We start from the raw sequence: 17,564 nt of genomic DNA, 5'->3' as shown, positions 1-17,564 counted from the left end.
TTTGGGAGGAGCAGGCAGTCAACAGACATTTATTAAGGGCTTACTTTATTCCTGAAGGCAGCTGAAAGACTTGAAGTGACTTGCTTACAAAGCTGGAAGTATCTGAGGTAGGATTTGAACTCAGTCTTCCTAGCTCTTAACTCTCCATGGTGCCATATGGCTGCTCTCTGACAAAATATATTGAAAAATGTGGTTCAGAATTAATAAATGATAAACCAGAGGTTTATACTCCTTAAAAGACTCTTCTTATCTTTGTTTTATCATTAATACTTTTTTTAAAGAAGAGAATCAGAGGGTGTCAGATATATTAAGCACTAACGTTGCAAAAAATGAAAGACATGGCTATTAATTACAATTTAAAAGGAAAAATATGCTTTAGAGTATAGAAATGTTTTATTGATACTCTTTATTTTACATTAATATCATATTTCATTAACTTCCCTGTTGTCACCAGCAATAGAAACTTAGCTTTTAACAAAGGGTATACAGTGAAGCAAAAGAAATTGACCATGGCTTACAACATAACTTTATTTCTCACCTATAGTCTACCATCTCTCTGTAGAAAGGCAAGACGCATGTTTTACTGTCTGAAGAAACAATAGATCACAACAGGCTGTCGTAGTAGTGTAGGAGGGAGGTGATGAGGGCAGTGTCAGAGGAGAGGAAGAGGGAGGTAAGATCTCCAGGCTTAGGCAACAGAGTGGATAGAGAGAGTGAGGAGCGGAGGATGACACCTAGGGTGCAGACCTGGATGGCTGAAGGGATAGTGGTACTCTCTAGAGTAATAGGGAAGTTAGAAAGAGAAGAAGGTTTAGGGGAGAGATAATGAGTTGTTTCAGACACGCTGAGCTTAACATGTCTATAGGACGTTCAGTTCAGGATGAAGATTAGGATCGGATGAGTAGGTTTGAGAGTCATCATCACAGAAATGAGCATCTTGGTCATTGCGTAAATTGTTCTGCTGTTTCTGCTCATTTGTTCTGTGTCAGTTTGAATTCCTTCCCAAGCAACCTGTCTGATCAGAAATCTGATTAAGGATGTTTTGATCATGTACGTGATGCACCAGTGTTCATAAGGCTGACCCAGATGCCCAATGGGAATTGAACTGTGTGTTATCCAGATAAAGTTTGCAGTTTGATTTGTGATCTTGAAACACACTTTCCTTATCTATATCCTTATATCTTTGTACATGTTGTCACTTTCTCCATAGAATGGAAGTTCCTCAAGGGCAAGAATTGCTTCAGTTTTTTTTTTTTTACTTCATATTCCTAGCGTAGTGGCTGGCGTGTAACAAGCCTTAATAAATGTGTGAGCTCTGTAGGATTAGCTAGCATTTATATAGTGCTTCTGGTTTTACAAAGCACTTCACACATATCATCTCATTTGATCCTCACAGAAACCCTGTGAGGTAAGGTCAGTTAACATCCACATTTTCCAGATGATGAGATTTAGGCTGAGAGGTTAAATGATTTACCCAGGATCACACAGCTGATAAAGTTTCTGAGGCAAGATTCAAACTCAGACCTCAATCCACTCCACCTCCACCTAGCCACAAGAAGAACTTTGAGTTGTCCCGTTTTTAGGTGAACTTGGACAGAGCAAGCTATCCAAGTCAGCTATCAAGTTTTGAAGCATTTGTTCTCCATAGCTTCCATAGTGGACAAAAATTTAGATGTGGTTAGGGCACAAATCCCTTGTGATGGGGAAACTCCAGAGGAGTTTGGACTGAATCTAAACTTCACAGAACAAATCCCCGTAATGAAAAGATTTGTTCTGTAAAACTTTGACTCAGTCAAAGGGCCACTCTTAAGGATCTAGAGGGCTACATGTGGCCTCGAGGCCACAGGTTCCTCACCCCTGCTGTAGATCCAACTCTCTATTGAAAAAAAACAATTGGGATATGGAAAAAATAACTGAAGAGAAAATTCTTGTTAGAAGCCATTCTTCCCCTTTCCCCCAAGATGGCGCCGAAGGCGAAGAAGGAAGCCGTTGTCCCCCTCAAGACAGAGGCCAAGTCCAAGGCCTTGAAGACCAAGAAGGCGGTGTTGAAGGGTGTCCACAGCCACAAAAAGAAGAAGATCCAAACATCCCCCACCTTTCGGTGACCCAAGACACTAAGACTTCGAAGGAATCCCAAATACCCTTGGAAAAGTGCCCCTCGGAGAAACAAGCTGGATCACTATGCCATCATTAAGTTCCCCTTGACCACTGAGTCTGCTATGAAGAAGATTGAGGACAACAACACCCTAGTCTTCATTGTGGATGTCAAAGCCAACAAGCATCAGATAAAGCAGGCGGTAAAGAAGCTGTATGACATCGATGTGGCCAAGGTCAACACACTGATCTGGCCTGATGGAGAGAAGGCCTGTGTCCGACTTGCTCCAGACTACGATGCTTTAGATGTTGCCAACAAAATTGGAATCATCTAAACTGTGTCCAGCTATCCCACTCCACCTACAATAAAAAGTTTTCCAGTATAAAAAAAAAAAGAAGCCATTCTTCATTGAAACAATGTATTTTCTGAAGATACATCTAAAACCTAAGAATTAGATGCCCAAAAGGAATCCTATGCTTTATCAGTTTTGTTAAGCAAGGGTGCCTTGGAGATAGGTCTATTCCTAGAGTCATGAGAGATCATTAATCTTCATGAATGCCTGAATTGTATGGATAGACATGTTGTAACTTTTTTCCTTTCTTCTTCCCTCCCAATTTCTTTTTCAGTCCCGAGATCTTGTTTCTAGACCTTTGACTACCTATGAAATGTAGAAAAGCAGGACTAAAAGTACCTCACCTACTCCTGGTAGTAAGACTTTCAAAAAAGAACGCAAGTTGTAAATAGCTTTTTAGTGTAAAATTCAGGAACAAAAACCCTTAAGACAATCTGTTTAGGAAGTCGCTAATGACCTCTTTGGTTGCTTACCCTTTCTGTCTCTGAACTAGACCTCTAGATTATGTCAAGGCATTGTAAGAAAATTGATACCCAATAATTTTTACCCAGTTATTAGAACGAGCATAATAATCCACATGAGGCTTGTCATCTTTATGAATGTGAATTTATGTGGTAGTCTCGGCTACTTTCTATCCTGTCCTAGTCTGTGTTCTCCTTTATGCCGAGCAAGACATTCAAAGTAAAGTTTAATGCTACTAGCTTCATATTTTCTTTGTGTGAAGAATCCTAAAGAGCTATTGGAAATAAGCTGCTTCTCCGTGCTTGGGGGTCCACTTCCATGGATATCTTCAGCACATTTCTGATGGCGTATGCAGGGTGGAATTCTACATTGGCAGATCTTCAACAGTAGCTTCACACCATCCCCTGAGCTGTGCAGAGCAGAGAGACTGGAAAGGACTCCAGTATTACCTGGTTCTGTTTCCTGGTAATACTAGTTTATGTGACAACTCCCATCCATATCATTACTCTTTTCTCTGAACTCCTGTAGCGCTTCTTGATAACAAGGTCTAGCTTATTGTAATATGCTAACATGTACAATTATCCCTTCCACATTGTGGTGGTTAGGAACACAGCACTCCTGTGATCTAGAAAATCCGCGTTAAAATTTTTAACCCTCCAAACCAAAGAAAAAGTCTAATTTTTTTCTTTTTCTTTTATGGGGTGTTTACAGTACCTTATTGTAAAATTTCGGTTAAGTATTTGGTCACAGGCTCCGTGTCATCTGCAGGCCTTTGTGTGTTGTCTGTGGCTTCTGCAAAACTCCCCCCAAATTCCCATTTAATTTCTTATGCTGACCCGTGATGTATCAAAACTGCAATGGGGAAAGTCACAATGTGGAAAGGATAGCTATAGTATTATTTAGATGTTCAAGTGTTAGCTTTAACTCTCTCTTGAAATTTAGAATAATTAGAGGACAGGAACCTCTTACTACCTACCACAACACTCGTCCCAGAGTAAGGACTTAGTATTTTCGAGTTAAATTTATAGAAATAGTCTTAATGCTCCAAGCTGTCACTTCGGTGCCTATCAAAACAATGCAAAATTCAGTGGGTTTTTTTATAGATTGAAAAATTACACATTTCCATAAAAAGTCAGAAACACTTTACAGGTTTGAAGGCAGTAAGTAAGCATAACATTTTAAACATAGCCTAAATCTTTTTTAAAAAGGAGACATTAAAAAGTAGGAGTTGAAACAAGCAAATATTATATTTAAATATTGTGAGTAAATAGCACTTTATTTAAAAAGAAAATTACTGTATGTATAATCTTAAGACAGATATTATTTGACCAGCACCATAATTTGAAAATAAATGGCCAATTTAGTCCTGTATTCCTTGATTTTTATTTTCAGTATAAGAGTAGAAACTTTTGGTTCACTCAGCTGACGCTGATGCTGTAATGGTTTCTCTTTAGTCCCTTTTCTGTTACGGTGTTTCTAAACATGTACTTAGTGCTTGGGAATCCTATCCCTATGGAGGGAGAGTTTCTGGAGGTCTTAAAGCATACATGCATAGGATTCCCTTTAAAAGCATCCCCAAATAATACGTATCTGCTTTGTCCCCCTTCCTTCCAGTGTTTTGTTTTGTTTTCTACGTTTCAAGAGAATTTGCTGCACCCTGAAAGGTGTAAAAAATAATGAGAGTCTAATATGATGGGATGCTCCTGTAATGGTGTTCTAGTCGACAGCTCCTCCATCACCATGCCTTCTGGTTATTAGACCTTGGAGCTACGTCCAAGCAGAAAGGTCCTTGCTATGATTCATTCCTTTTATATTTTCCATAACCATCACACAAGAAGTGGTAGGATTTAGTAGGATACTGAAGACATAGGTACAAGATCTGGCTCTAAAATTTGACCCCTGAACTTTGCACCATGTAGAAGAAATGGACTAACTGACCCTCAAAGACCCTCCTAGCCCTCCTGCTTTCATTAATTCTTCATAATTTTATAACAAATGTAGAATACATTTTATTGAATTATTTAACCATTTCTTTTCTCATAAAACCTGATGCTAAATTTTCATAAGATTTCTTACTGTTGTGGTAATTTTGTGGTACTGCTATTATAGTACAAACTCCTTGAAGACAGGGCCTGGTTTATTTTCTGCATATTGCCCCAATGGTCTGCCTTCTGTGTGTAGTTGTTGTGCCCCTTGGTTTTCTGCTCCTTTCCCTAATGCTGTTTAGTACTTGATTAAAACATTTATATAGGTGCAATAAGGTGACAGAGGACTTCAGTTAGTGGTCCTGTCATCCAGAAAGCAAGTCCCTCTCAGTTATGTGGATGACCATCTACTCTAGCATAGAGTTCTATTGAATGGATTGTCATTCATTTTAAGCATGCAGTGCTTGCAGCCTGGACACCCTAGTAGGGAGCAGAGAGTTAACTAATTTGGCACTAACAACTGTTTAAGGAATGAATTATTTCATGCAAATGTGCATGTCTTCCCGTGTCCTGGGTTTAAACTCAGGTACCTAAAGAAAATCTATCTGGTAGCTGACCTAAAATTAAATTAATAAACCCTGAACCGTGCTTCCCTTTTCTGTTAGGTTTCTGGTTATATCATCATTAGAACTTTTTTTTTAAGAGGAAACTTAGCTTGAGCAGACATTTGAATCCTCTTATTCTAGGAATTAGGGAATTGAAAGAAATATTGAGTTAGGGAGTTTAGTATTATTAAGTATAGATGGGCTAATTTAAATTGAATGGTAAGCATTTTATTGGGCCAGAGGGATTTAAAAAATTTTTTTGGTATAATTTCTGTAACATTCTTAATGAGCCACCTGATTTTTATCTTTCACGCACTGCCATTAATGAATGGAAACCTGGCCTGTGAACTAGTATTTTGATTGTCCATTTGTAGTGTTCTGAGCTCTCACTCCTCTGCGGAATCTTCCCTGTAGTGATCTCATTGAGTAATTGTCCTGGGTGAAATTTGTGCTATATTTAGCCCTGACACCCTTTGAACTGCAAGAAACCAAGCAACCCATTTAATGGGCATTGCCTAAGGTTGCTTTATGTTCTGACTTAAAAATAAGCATCTCAATAAGTCAAAACCCTCCATTATGTACATTGTCCTGGGATAGGGACAGTATGGGAATGATCTTCACTTGCCGTGCAGACACATCTCTCATACGTTTTTATACATGTAGGTAGTAAAAAATAAGAGGAAAGGGAAAGTATAGAATTAACCATCATATTCATATGAGGATTCATGGACTTTTAATGAAATGACCTGGCTCATTCCAGGTTCCTATAGGGATTAATATTCATATTTGTTAGTGAATCATAGAGATATTCACTCATGAAATGAGAATAAAGCAAGTGACCAAAGGCAAATCTTGACCCTATTTGCACAGAAATCACTAACAATGAATTATAATGAGAAAATTGGGTTTATCATATTCTTGTCTTGTTTAAAATTTTAGCTCTGAGGGCATCAGCACATCAGCGTTTGAATGTGTGGGTTTGATTTCATTTTCAATATGTGATTAAACTGGAACAAAGTTATTAAAATAGAAAAGATGAAAAGAATTGTGGTTTGCTCCCCTGCTGAGGTCTCAGTTTGAAGGATTTATGGGGGTTCTTTGGGTGATTTTCTTTTTTTAGATAGGGTCTTATTTTCAGAAACACATGGAAATAACGACAGCGAGATAATGCGTCTTGACTGGGCCATCCCTGTGTCAAGCAGGGCAAGCCCTGGGCAGAGGACAGGTAGCACAAAGGGTGCCTTCAGTTAGGTAGGGGAGGACATCACTGAAGGCTGCTTCTGGGAAGGCTGCCTCTGGAGAGAGCAACTGGGTCAGTTGGTCGCTTCTTAACTAATTACTTTGGATAACTAGGTGCTATGATGGGTAGTTTCTTCTTACTTGGCTGTGGCAATCCTCACAGCAAAGAGAAGGAGCTAAAAGACTGCTTGAAGCCACCTACTTCGTCAGCCCTCCAAGTATAATGACCATGTTAGAGCTTCAAGTGCATGTCTGTTCCAACTCCTCCCTTTTACAGAAGAAAAAGCCCAGGCCCCACATAGGGGAAGTGATCTGCCACAAAGTCACAGTGGAGGACTCACTCCTGAAATTGAGACTAAGTTTAGGGAGAGTCAGATGGAGACCAAGTCTCAGTATTGGACTGTAAGAGCTAGAAAAAATCTTATGGAACATCTTGTCCACTCCTTCCCGCTTATGGCTCCATTCTACAGAGAATGAAAAGAAAATCTTTCAGTTTCAAATAGTATCAAAAGAGAGATTAGGCCCCAGATTACATGATACAGGCTGAACAGCTGAGCAGGTAGAAGGATACCTCAGTCTTTGCAGGGTACATACTGGTCCAACCTTACCAACTCCAGGAAGAGTGGGCTGAAGAGGGCAACCCACCTACCTTCCTAGAAGCCTGAGGACAGGACTCCATTCTTGCCAATCAGACCAAAGCTCAGATTCCCACAGCTAACAGAAGCTAAGAGGGTTCTCATCCTGCCATTTGAGCAGACTTCGCCACTGCAGCCATAGCCCTACAAGATCCCACACTGGGACTGTTAAGCAGTCCTGACCCCTTTCTTGTTCTGTTCTTAGATGTAAGTTAGCTACTACTGTATTGACTTCAACAGTCATGAGACTATGAAAACCCTTTCCTAGTAAACCTAGATTAGTGTGGTTCATTCAGACTTCATTAGAATAGGCATTCAGATGTTTAAAGTACATTCCATAACTATTCTATTTAATTAATAGGTTTGCAAGTTGTAGGCTATAGGAAGAAGTCAAATCAAGCAATCATTAAGCACCTGCTATGTGCCAGACACTGTGGTGTAAGTGCTAGGGATACAAAGAAAGGCAAAAAACATTCCCTTCTCCGAGTGATCACAGTCTAATGGGAGAGATGACATGCAAACAGCTATGTACAACATGATGTATACTGGATAAATTAATCTTCAAGAGAAAAGGAAAGCTATGTTGGCAGAAGGTGGGATTTTAGTTGGGATTCAAAGCCAAGAGATGAAGATGAAAAGGAAGAGAATTCCAGGCCTGGGGGATAACTAGTGAAAATGCACAAAGTATCTTGGGATGGGAGTATCGTATCATTGAGTGGAGGATGGACTGGAGTGGGGAGAGACTTCAGAGAGAACTTGCTTTTCCTTTTCAATATCTCCCTTTTTTGGTTGTCACATTGCATTAAATCTTCAGTTGGGAATATCCAAGAATATCAAATTGAGCTGCTTTCCAATTGCTCTTCTAAAATAGAAGTGGATTGTATCTCTTAGACATAGAGGAATTACATACAGGTAGCAAAAGAGCAAATAGCCTTCTGTGTTATTTCCTTTATTTTCTTTTCTTTTGGTAGCTAAAGGTACAGACCAGTTTCCTCTGTTGCTACAACAGTATTCCCTACATTCCCCAGTTCCCACCAATCACCAATCAGTCTCCTGCTTGCTGGACCACTGAGAAATGAATAACTTCAGCTTCTCTAACAGCTCCAGTTTGTCATCCCACAAACTTTGCTAATTATATTTTCTTTACCGATGCTTTGGAAGAACTATGATTTTTTTAAAAATGTATTTAATTTTTCCCCAATTACATGTTAAAACAATTTTTAAACATTTTTAAAGTTTTGAGTTCCAAATTCTGTCCCTCATGCCTCCCTCCCTTCCCTCCTCCCTGAGACAGAAAGCAATCTAATATAGGTTATACATGGGCAATCATGTAAAACATTTCCATATTAGTCAATTTGTACAAGAAGAGTCAAAGAAAAAGAATGAAAGAAATAAAGTGAAAAATAGCATACTTCAGTCTGTATTCAGACAGTATCATTTCTTTCTTTGAAGGTTGATAGCATGCTTCATCATGAGTCCTTTGGGATTGTCTTGAATCATTGTATTACTGCGAATAGCTGAGTCATTCACAGTTCTTCATCATACATTATTGCTGTTACTGTGTGCAATGTTCTCCTGATTCTGCTCATTTCACTTTGTGTCGGTTCATGTAAGCCTTTCCAGGTTTTTCTGAGAGCGTCCCATTTGTCATTTCTTATAGCACAACAGCATTCCATCACAATCATGTACCGCAGCTTGTTTAGCCATTCCCCAACTGACAGGCATCTCTCAATTTCTGATTCTTAGCCACCACAAAAAGGCTGCTATAAAATTTTTGTATAAATACATCCTCTCCCCCGCCCCCTGCTTTTTGGATGTCTTTGGGATATAGACCTAATAATGGTATTACTGGATCAAAAAGTATGCACAGTTTTATAGTTCTTTGAACAGAAAGAACTGTGATTTTTAATAGAATATTTTCTCCCACTACCTTCACACATTAAAACCTATTCATTACATAGTTATTTAAGAGTTTCTGGGCCTTCCCCCCAAAATATCATAATTTGATGATCACGTTTTCTGGTTATGAGTTCTTCTCTGATCCATATTCAAAATCTTTCTTCCTTGGTAGAACTTGCCACAACATTTCGTTGGCCGAGTTTTCAAGAAACTGTAAGAAGACTGCAACAATATATTACAAACAATATATGTTGTGACCAAGTGGGATTTATGCCAGGAATGCAGTGATGGTGTAAAATAAGGAAAACTATGAACATAATTGATTATATCAATGACAAAAGTAACAAAAACAATATGATTATATCAATAGATGCAGAAAAAGCTTTTGACAAAATACAACTTATTCCTATTAAAAACACTTGAAAGCATAGGTATAAGTGGATTTTTCCTTTAAAAGATAAGCATCTACCCAAAACCATCAGTAAGCATTATATGTAATGAGGATAAGCTAGATGTCTTTCCACTAAGATTAGGAATGAAACAAAGATGCCCATTATCACCAGTGTTATTCAGTATTGTATTAGAAATGCTAGCAATAGCTGTAAGAAAAGAAAAAGAAATTGAAGGAATCAGAATGAGCAATGAGGTAATAAAACTATCTTTTTACAGATGATGATATACTTAGAAAATCCTAGAGATTAAACTAAAAAGCTAGTTGAAACAGTAATTTTAACAAGGTAGTAGAATAGAAAATAAACCCACATAAATCATCAACATTTCTATATATCACCAACAAAACCCTACAAGGAGAGATAGTAAGAAATACCCTCATTTAAAACAACCATAGAGAGCATGAAACACCCGGGAATATGCCTGCTAAGACAAACCGAGGAACTACATGAACATAATTATAAAATAGAGTCAGATTTAAATAATTGGAAAAATATTCATTGTTCATGGGTGGGCAGAGCCAATATAATAAAAATGACAATTCTACCTAAACTAATCTACTTTTTCAATACCATCACAATTAAATTACCAAAAAAAACTTTGGGCTAGAAAAAAATAATAATAAAATTCTTTTGGAGAGCAAAAGGTTAAGAATATATCAAAGGAATTAATGGAAAAAAAATGTAAAGGACGGAGGTTTATCAGTACCAGATTTTAAATTTTATTTTAAGGCAGTAATTATCAAAACTATCTGGAACTGGCTAAGAAAGAGAAAGGTGGATAAGTGGAACAAAGTAGACATATAATATGTAATACTAACTGATTATAGTAGCCTTGTGTTTGACAAATGTAAAGAATTAAGTCTGTGGGATAAGAATTCACAAATTGTTGAGAACACTGGCAGTCTGACAGAAGCTGGGTATAGACCAGTATCTGACACTATTTACCAAAATATGGTCAAAATACATAGATATATGACCTAGATATAAAGGGAGATACTAGATGTAAATTAGAAGAACATGAAATATTACCTATCAGATTTATGGACAGGAGAAGAATTTATCAATAAACAGGGTAGAGAGCATTGTGAGGTATAAAATCAATAATTTTCATTACATTAAATTAAAAGGTTTTTGTACAAAAAAAAAACCCCAATGTAGAAGGAAAGCAGAAAATTGGGGGAGGGGGTTATAGACATTTTCTTGGATAAAGCTCTCATATTTCAAATATGTAGAAACTTTGTCAAATTTGTAAGAATAAGAGTCATTACCCAGTTGATAAATGGTCAGAGGATATGAACAGGCAGCTTTTCAGTGAGGAAATCAATGCTACATATTGTCATACAAAAATGCTCTAAATCATTATTGATTCGAGAAATGCAAATTAAAACAACTTTGAGACATCATCTCATACCTACCAGAGTGGCTAAAATGATAGGAAAGGGAAATGACAAATTTTGGAGGGGATGTGGAAAAATTGGGACATCAATACACTGTCGGTGGAACCGTAAACTAATCCAGCCAGACATTTCGGAGAGCAATCTGGAATTATGCCCAAAGAGTTATAAAACTGTGTACCCTTTGACCCAGCAATACCACTATTAGGTCTGCTTCCCAAGGTGACCAGGGAAAAAGGAAAAGAACCTGTATGTTCTAAAATATTTATAGTGGCTCTCTTTGTGGTGGCAAAGAACTGGAAATTGAGGGACTGCTCGTCTATTGGGGAATGGCTGAACAAGTGGTGGAATATGATTGTGATGGAATCGTATTGTGCTCTAAGAAAGGATGAGCAAGTTGATTTTTGGAAAACATGTTAAGACTTGCATGAAATAATGAAGAGTGAAATGAACAGAACCAAGAGAACATTGTATACAGTAACAGCAGTATTGTTTGAAGAATAACTGTGAACAACTATACTCTTCTGAATATTACAGTTACTTAAATCAACTACAAAGGACCTGTGATGAAAGATGCTATCCACCTCCAGAGAAAGAATTGATTAATACAAGTATGGATAGTATGGTTTTACACACTTATCTATCTGTCTGTCTATCCATCTATCTATCTATGTCTAAGTCTATATATCTGGGTCAAATGGTGGTCTTTTCTTGGGGAGAGAGGAAGGGAAACAGTTTAGAACTTAAAATGTAAACAAAAAAATTAAACTAAAAGAAACAAGAAACAGCGGCAATCAGTGACTTGCCCAGGATTGCACAAGCAATGTGTCTGAAGATGGCTTTGAATTCACAAAGATGAGTCTCCCTGACTTCAGGTCTGGCATTCTATCCACTTGTGCCACCAAGCCACCCATTCTAAGGTCTAATTCACTTAAAAGTTTCTGGTGATTTTTACCTAGGAAGCCAAACCCAATTTTTTAAGATGTAGAGGAAGAGGACAGGGACATGGAGCTGAGATGCCTAGAATGTGGGGAGGAACACTTTTAGAGGGTTAAGATTTGTTCAGCCTCACATAGATGTGATGTACTCTTAAACAGCCATGAGTATCTCTTCATATGGATATGTCAGGTAGCAAGTAGGTTTCCTAAGTGATCGTTGTAGATTAATTTCTGTACAAACTGAACACTGCTGCTTTCCTGTATTTGGTATAGTTTTCTGCCCTCTATTCTCTTTAGCTAAGCTAGGGCTTCCCATTTTCATACTTAGCTAGAGTGGAATCAGGTCCTCAGAAGGATGTCCCTACAGGCGTACCTATATCAGAAGGAGCTGGCATTGCTTCCTCTTACAGTTCCTCTTTTGTATACTCCATTTGAAGTGTCAATTCAGCAAGTACTTATGTTCAGTGTTCTGCCCTCACTGTTGGGGATACAAGTCCCTGCCGTTAACTAGCTTGTGTTCTACTGGGGAGGGGAGGTGGGGCATAGTTTTACAAACTCAGTGACTGCTAGAATTATGTGCAAGGTATCTGCAGTGGATATAGCACTAGGCCTGGAGCCAGGAAGACCTGAATTCAAATGTTGCCTTGGTCACTTCCTAGCCTTGTAGTCCCAGGCAAGTCACTTAATCTCTGTCAGCCTCATTTCCTCATCCATAAAATGGGAATAAATAGCACCTACCTTCCAGGGTTGCGAGGATTAAATGAGATGATTATTTGTAAGGTGCTTTGCAAAACTTAAAGCATTGTGAAAGGGTTAGTGATCATTATTAATTAATCTAGGATCTAAAATCCATAGGAAATTGGCAGAGAACAAGATTAAGCCATTCCCCAGTAGGTAAATTGTCATAGGATTGTAGATGAAGAAACTGAGGGGGCCTAAGTGACTTGTCCAGTGTTATACAGCGAGTATCAGAGGGGAAATTTGACCCCTTTCTTCTGACTGAAACCACTGTACCACATGGGCTCAACCCCTGGGGATGAGCACATAATTCTCAAAAAGAGAAATATAAGCTCTCAACAGTCTGAAATGAAAATTATTAATAATTAGAAATAAAAATTGAAACAACTCTTAGATATCACCTTACACTTATGGAGTTATAAAAGATGGGAAAGCGTAGTGTGAGAAAAGTTGTGGGAAACAGGAATTAGTCCAACTATTTCTAGAAATTAGTTTAGAATAATAACAATAAAATTATGAGATTTTTCGTATCTGTTGATCTAGCCGCTTCATGGAGGCTGATGAAAGAGGAAAAGACACAAAAATAAGCGTAGCATGAATTATAATAAAAAATTGGAAATGAAAGGTGTCCAGTGATTTGAGAATGAATCCACTGGTATATACATGTATTAATAGGTTAGTACTATGACCCCAAGGAATAATTATTATGAAGAATTCAGAGAAACATGGAAAGACTTGAGTAAAGAAAGCAGAGCCCAGTGGGGGTGTGTGTGTGTGTGTGTGTGTGTGTAAATTCTTTGTGATGTGCCTGTGTCAGAACAAAATTGTCAGATCGAACTAGGGCCTCTGGTTTGAGAAATCAGCTCTATGGCTGCCCCCAACCATGGGAAAGTGTCAAGTTACTTGAAATGAGAGATTGCCTACACCATGGAAAGAGACAGTTGTGGAGGGCAGCCAAAGACCAACCCTATATGTACTTTCCCCATAGGCATCGTAGTGTTTTTCATCCAACCTTGAACTCTAAAAGGTTCAATAATGAGAGCAAGGATTCTTAACCTTTCTTGTGTCGTGGACCCCTTTAGCAGTCTGGTGAAGCCTATGACTCTTTCTCAGGATGATTTTGAACGCATAAAATAAAATACTTATGGGGCAGCTAGGTGGTACAGTGAGTAGAGCACCGGCTCTGGAGTCAGGAGGACCTGAGTTCAAATCCGACCTCAGACATTTGACATGCTAGCTGTGTGACCTTGGGCAAGTCACTTAACCCCAATTACCCCACCTTCCCCCCTGCAAAAAAATAAAATAAAATACTTAGGATTGCAAAGGAAATCTGTTATATTGAAATAGTTATCAAAAAAAATTTTAATTTATGCACCCCACATAGAAACTCTGCATTTGAGGTTGTAGAAAATGCTTTTACTTTATAAACTATTGAAATAACTTGCTATAGCATCCAGCTAATGCTTATGTCTTGAACTCCATTTATGTTTTCAAATGTTTTGCTGTTGAACCTCGAGGTTCTACTGTGACACTGCTCCATTCCTCTGAGTTTTCCCTTAATACTACTTCATTGGTAGATTGCACTGAAATACTCAGTTGATGGAATTATACAGTAAAAGGTACCTCAAAAAGTTATGCCATTTAATTCAGTGGTCTCACTATAAGAATTGTACCCTCGGTTGACAAGAAAAATAAATAAATGTCTATCTGCACAAAAGCTTTGGTTAGCGAAAAAAAAGAAAAACTAGAAGCAAATTTGGTGTCATCAATTGAGAAATGACTGAATAAATGGTGTTATTGTACTACCAGAAACTGGATAGTTTCCCTCAAAAAATGACAATGTATGAAGTGAAAGAAAAGAACAATATGTATATTATTTAAAACATTTAGAAAAAGATGATAATAGAAACAAGTTCACATTCTACAGATAGTGAAGAAAATGAAAAAGCATGAGGAAAACAGTAGGGACATGACTATGTTAAGTATATAAACTACTGGCTTTTAAAGCCCTTCACAACCTGACCCACCCTACCTTTCTAACCTCATTATACCTTATTCTCCTTCCTACACTATATGATTTAACCAAACTGGCCTCTCTGTTCCTGCCTCCCATCTGCGCTTGACCAGCACCCCCCCCATCGCCTCCCCCATTCCTGGAATGCACTCCCTCCTCTTTCTCCTCACATAATCACTCTTTTTTTTCAAAGCAAAGTTTAAATGCTACCATCTCCACAAATTCTTTTTTGCTCTTTCCGACTGCTATTGTCTGTTTTCCCTAACTATCCTACATTAGAGGTTCTACTGCAACATTGCTCCATTGCTCTGAGTTTTGCCTTAATACTACTTCATTGTGTCTTGAGCTCCATGTATTTATTGTGTGTGTGCTTGTGTATGTATGTGTTATTTCCCCCAACAGAATTGGGGTTTCATAGGTTCACAGATTCTGAGCTGGAAGAGACCTTGCACATCAACTAGTTCGGCAAGTATCTGAACAGAAGCCATCCTACTTCAACAAGTGGTCATCCAACCTGTTTAAAGGCCTCTGGTCTCGGGGAACCCATCACCTCCTAAGGAAACCCATTTCACTGTGGGGACAACCAGCAGGAAATCTTTCCTTCTGCCTATCCTAAATTGACATTTCTGGGACTTCCATCTATTGTTATTACTAGGAGAGAGGGAAACATTGGAGAGGATATTTCCTATGTTCTCCATCATTCTCATCACACCTGCTTGCACTCAGAAGCTATGTAGTAGCTAGTATTCTTAGAATCTTCTAGGCATTGGACATGAGAGTGCCTCAGAGTTTTCTTGTGGAAAGCCAGCAATGTCTCTAAACGAGGCACATCCTATAATCATTCAAGAAGATGGCATACTAAAAAACAAACTTTGAAGGCACATAACATTTCTGCTATGCCCTACATAGTGAAACCTGGTTTATTGCTGATCTAAGACCTGGGACCATCTCTTAAGGCCATCTAGAAACATTAACTTAAGCAGAATGCTTAGAATACACAGGATGAAACTTTATACAATCTGGACTATTTGCTTCTAGGGAAATTGTTAAATACCACATTTGTTTTAATGGTGGTTATAAACAGACATAGCTTATTACCAGCCATGACCTGCCATCAAGAATTAGTATGAAAGGTACCTAGGAAATGTGGGATCAGAAAAGAAGGTGGGTGATCATTAGTAAGAGTGAGAAGTAAGAGAGCCTCAGTACTCTACAGGTACCAGGGGAACCTGAAGACACTTAACTTGAAGATTATCCTTCACTTCAGGATTGAATACTTAAGACTGAGTAATTTGCGAGAGTTTATGTGAGCACATGGACACTGCTTAAGTGCTTGACCTCTCTAAGATCCCATTTTAAAACTTAGGTAATTGTTACATGCTGGCTGTAAGCCTGTCAGTTACCAAGCCAACTTGGTGTTTGGTTAAAATTTATCTCGAAGCATGACCAGCTATACTTTTATAAATTGTATTGGAGCAGATGATTGTCCTCCATTTTTCAGAGCCGCTGAGCACCTAGTACATCTGATCCTGGCCATGTAACGTGGAGGAAATGTCTTCACTTGTCTAGGCGTCCTAAGTAGAACGAAGGGGCGACCAGATGATCTCTAGATGGTCCCATCCATTTCTAGCAGTCAAAATGTCAAACTTAAAAATAATGCTGACCTGTGACTACTGATAAATATAAAGCGTCTTGTTCTAAAAAGCTACAACTTTATATTTCATTGAAACCTAAAATTGGAAAGGACTTTAGAGGTAATGTAGCCTAATTTCCCACCCAGTTCGGGAATCTTCTTACGTAGCTGCTAATTAAGTCCCTGCCTATTTTCAGTTTATATCATGCCATCTTATTGCTACAAAAAAGAGAACTACCAATGGTTTTAAGTAAGTTGACAGTGCCAAGATACCCTAAGGTTCAACAGAGTTTATGTGAACCCCCAATCTCTCTATGATTTACCCTTTTGGGTATCAGCTGATGTTCCAACAGTAATATCTATGGTTCTTAGAATAATACTCTCCTGAGAGATTTGTAAACATTTAATATTGTTAGAAGACAGATGTTCATGAGCATTATGAATATAGAGAAGCATGAAAAAGACTTGTATGAACTGATATAAAGTGAATAAGCAGAAACAGAAAACAATATAAACCATGATTACAACAGTGTATAGGGACAGGGAACAACAAAACAATATAAATTGCAGCTGTGAAATTATAATGACCACAGGAGAAATATGAAAAGACACATTCCCCCTCCCCCTTCCCTCATTTACAGAAGTGGAGGTCTGTGGATGTGTAATACTGCATAAAATTTTAAGATCGTGAAATTTGTGGAACTTTTTTTTATTTGCTGAAAAAGGTGACACTCTTTTCGACAGTAGATATACAGTAGGAAATTTAGGTGATGTAAAAAACAAAAGCTATCAGCAAACTTTTTTTAAAGGTTAGGTATGTGTCCAGGTGACCACAGATTTGTGGAAGCAAAGAGAGTCCACTGGTAGCTGATTCAAATGAAGCATTGGAAAAAACAAAACAAACACTTGAGTATAAGATGTGTGTTCAGAGAAAGATGGTAGAAAATGTTGCCCAGCACCTGCTGGAAAGCCTAGTTAAAAGACATCTTTTACCTTTTCAAAAGTACAGTAGTAAGAGACAAATCTGGAGGCTTCGGGAATCAGCCTTGGGGGTTACTTCCTTCTGATTCCTACCTTCAGTTCTGTGTCTGGCAAAGATGGTTGGGGAGGACTCTTGGTAGTTGTTATCATAGATCGTCTTCACAGGGTAGCTCTTGTGAATTTTTTTGTTTTGTTTTTGTTT

The 17,564-nt window shown here is 38.2% G+C and overlaps 1 protein-coding gene and 1 pseudogene across 3 annotated transcripts in view; both read left to right on the top strand.

Annotated features, from left to right (window-relative positions):
- Positions 1-17,564, top strand: part of ZNRF1 (zinc and ring finger 1) — a 93,276-nt gene that overhangs the window by 22,105 nt on the left and 53,607 nt on the right. The gene's annotated exons all lie outside the window — the stretch shown is intronic.
- On the top strand, positions 1,962-2,468 carry LOC118844679 (annotated as a pseudogene).

This window comes from Trichosurus vulpecula, chromosome 3 (genome assembly GCF_011100635.1).
Source record: "Trichosurus vulpecula isolate mTriVul1 chromosome 3, mTriVul1.pri, whole genome shotgun sequence".
NCBI lineage: Eukaryota > Metazoa > Chordata > Mammalia > Diprotodontia > Phalangeridae > Trichosurus > Trichosurus vulpecula.
The sequence above is the reverse complement of the archived record's forward strand: the minus strand, read 5'-3'. Positions and strand labels throughout refer to the sequence as shown.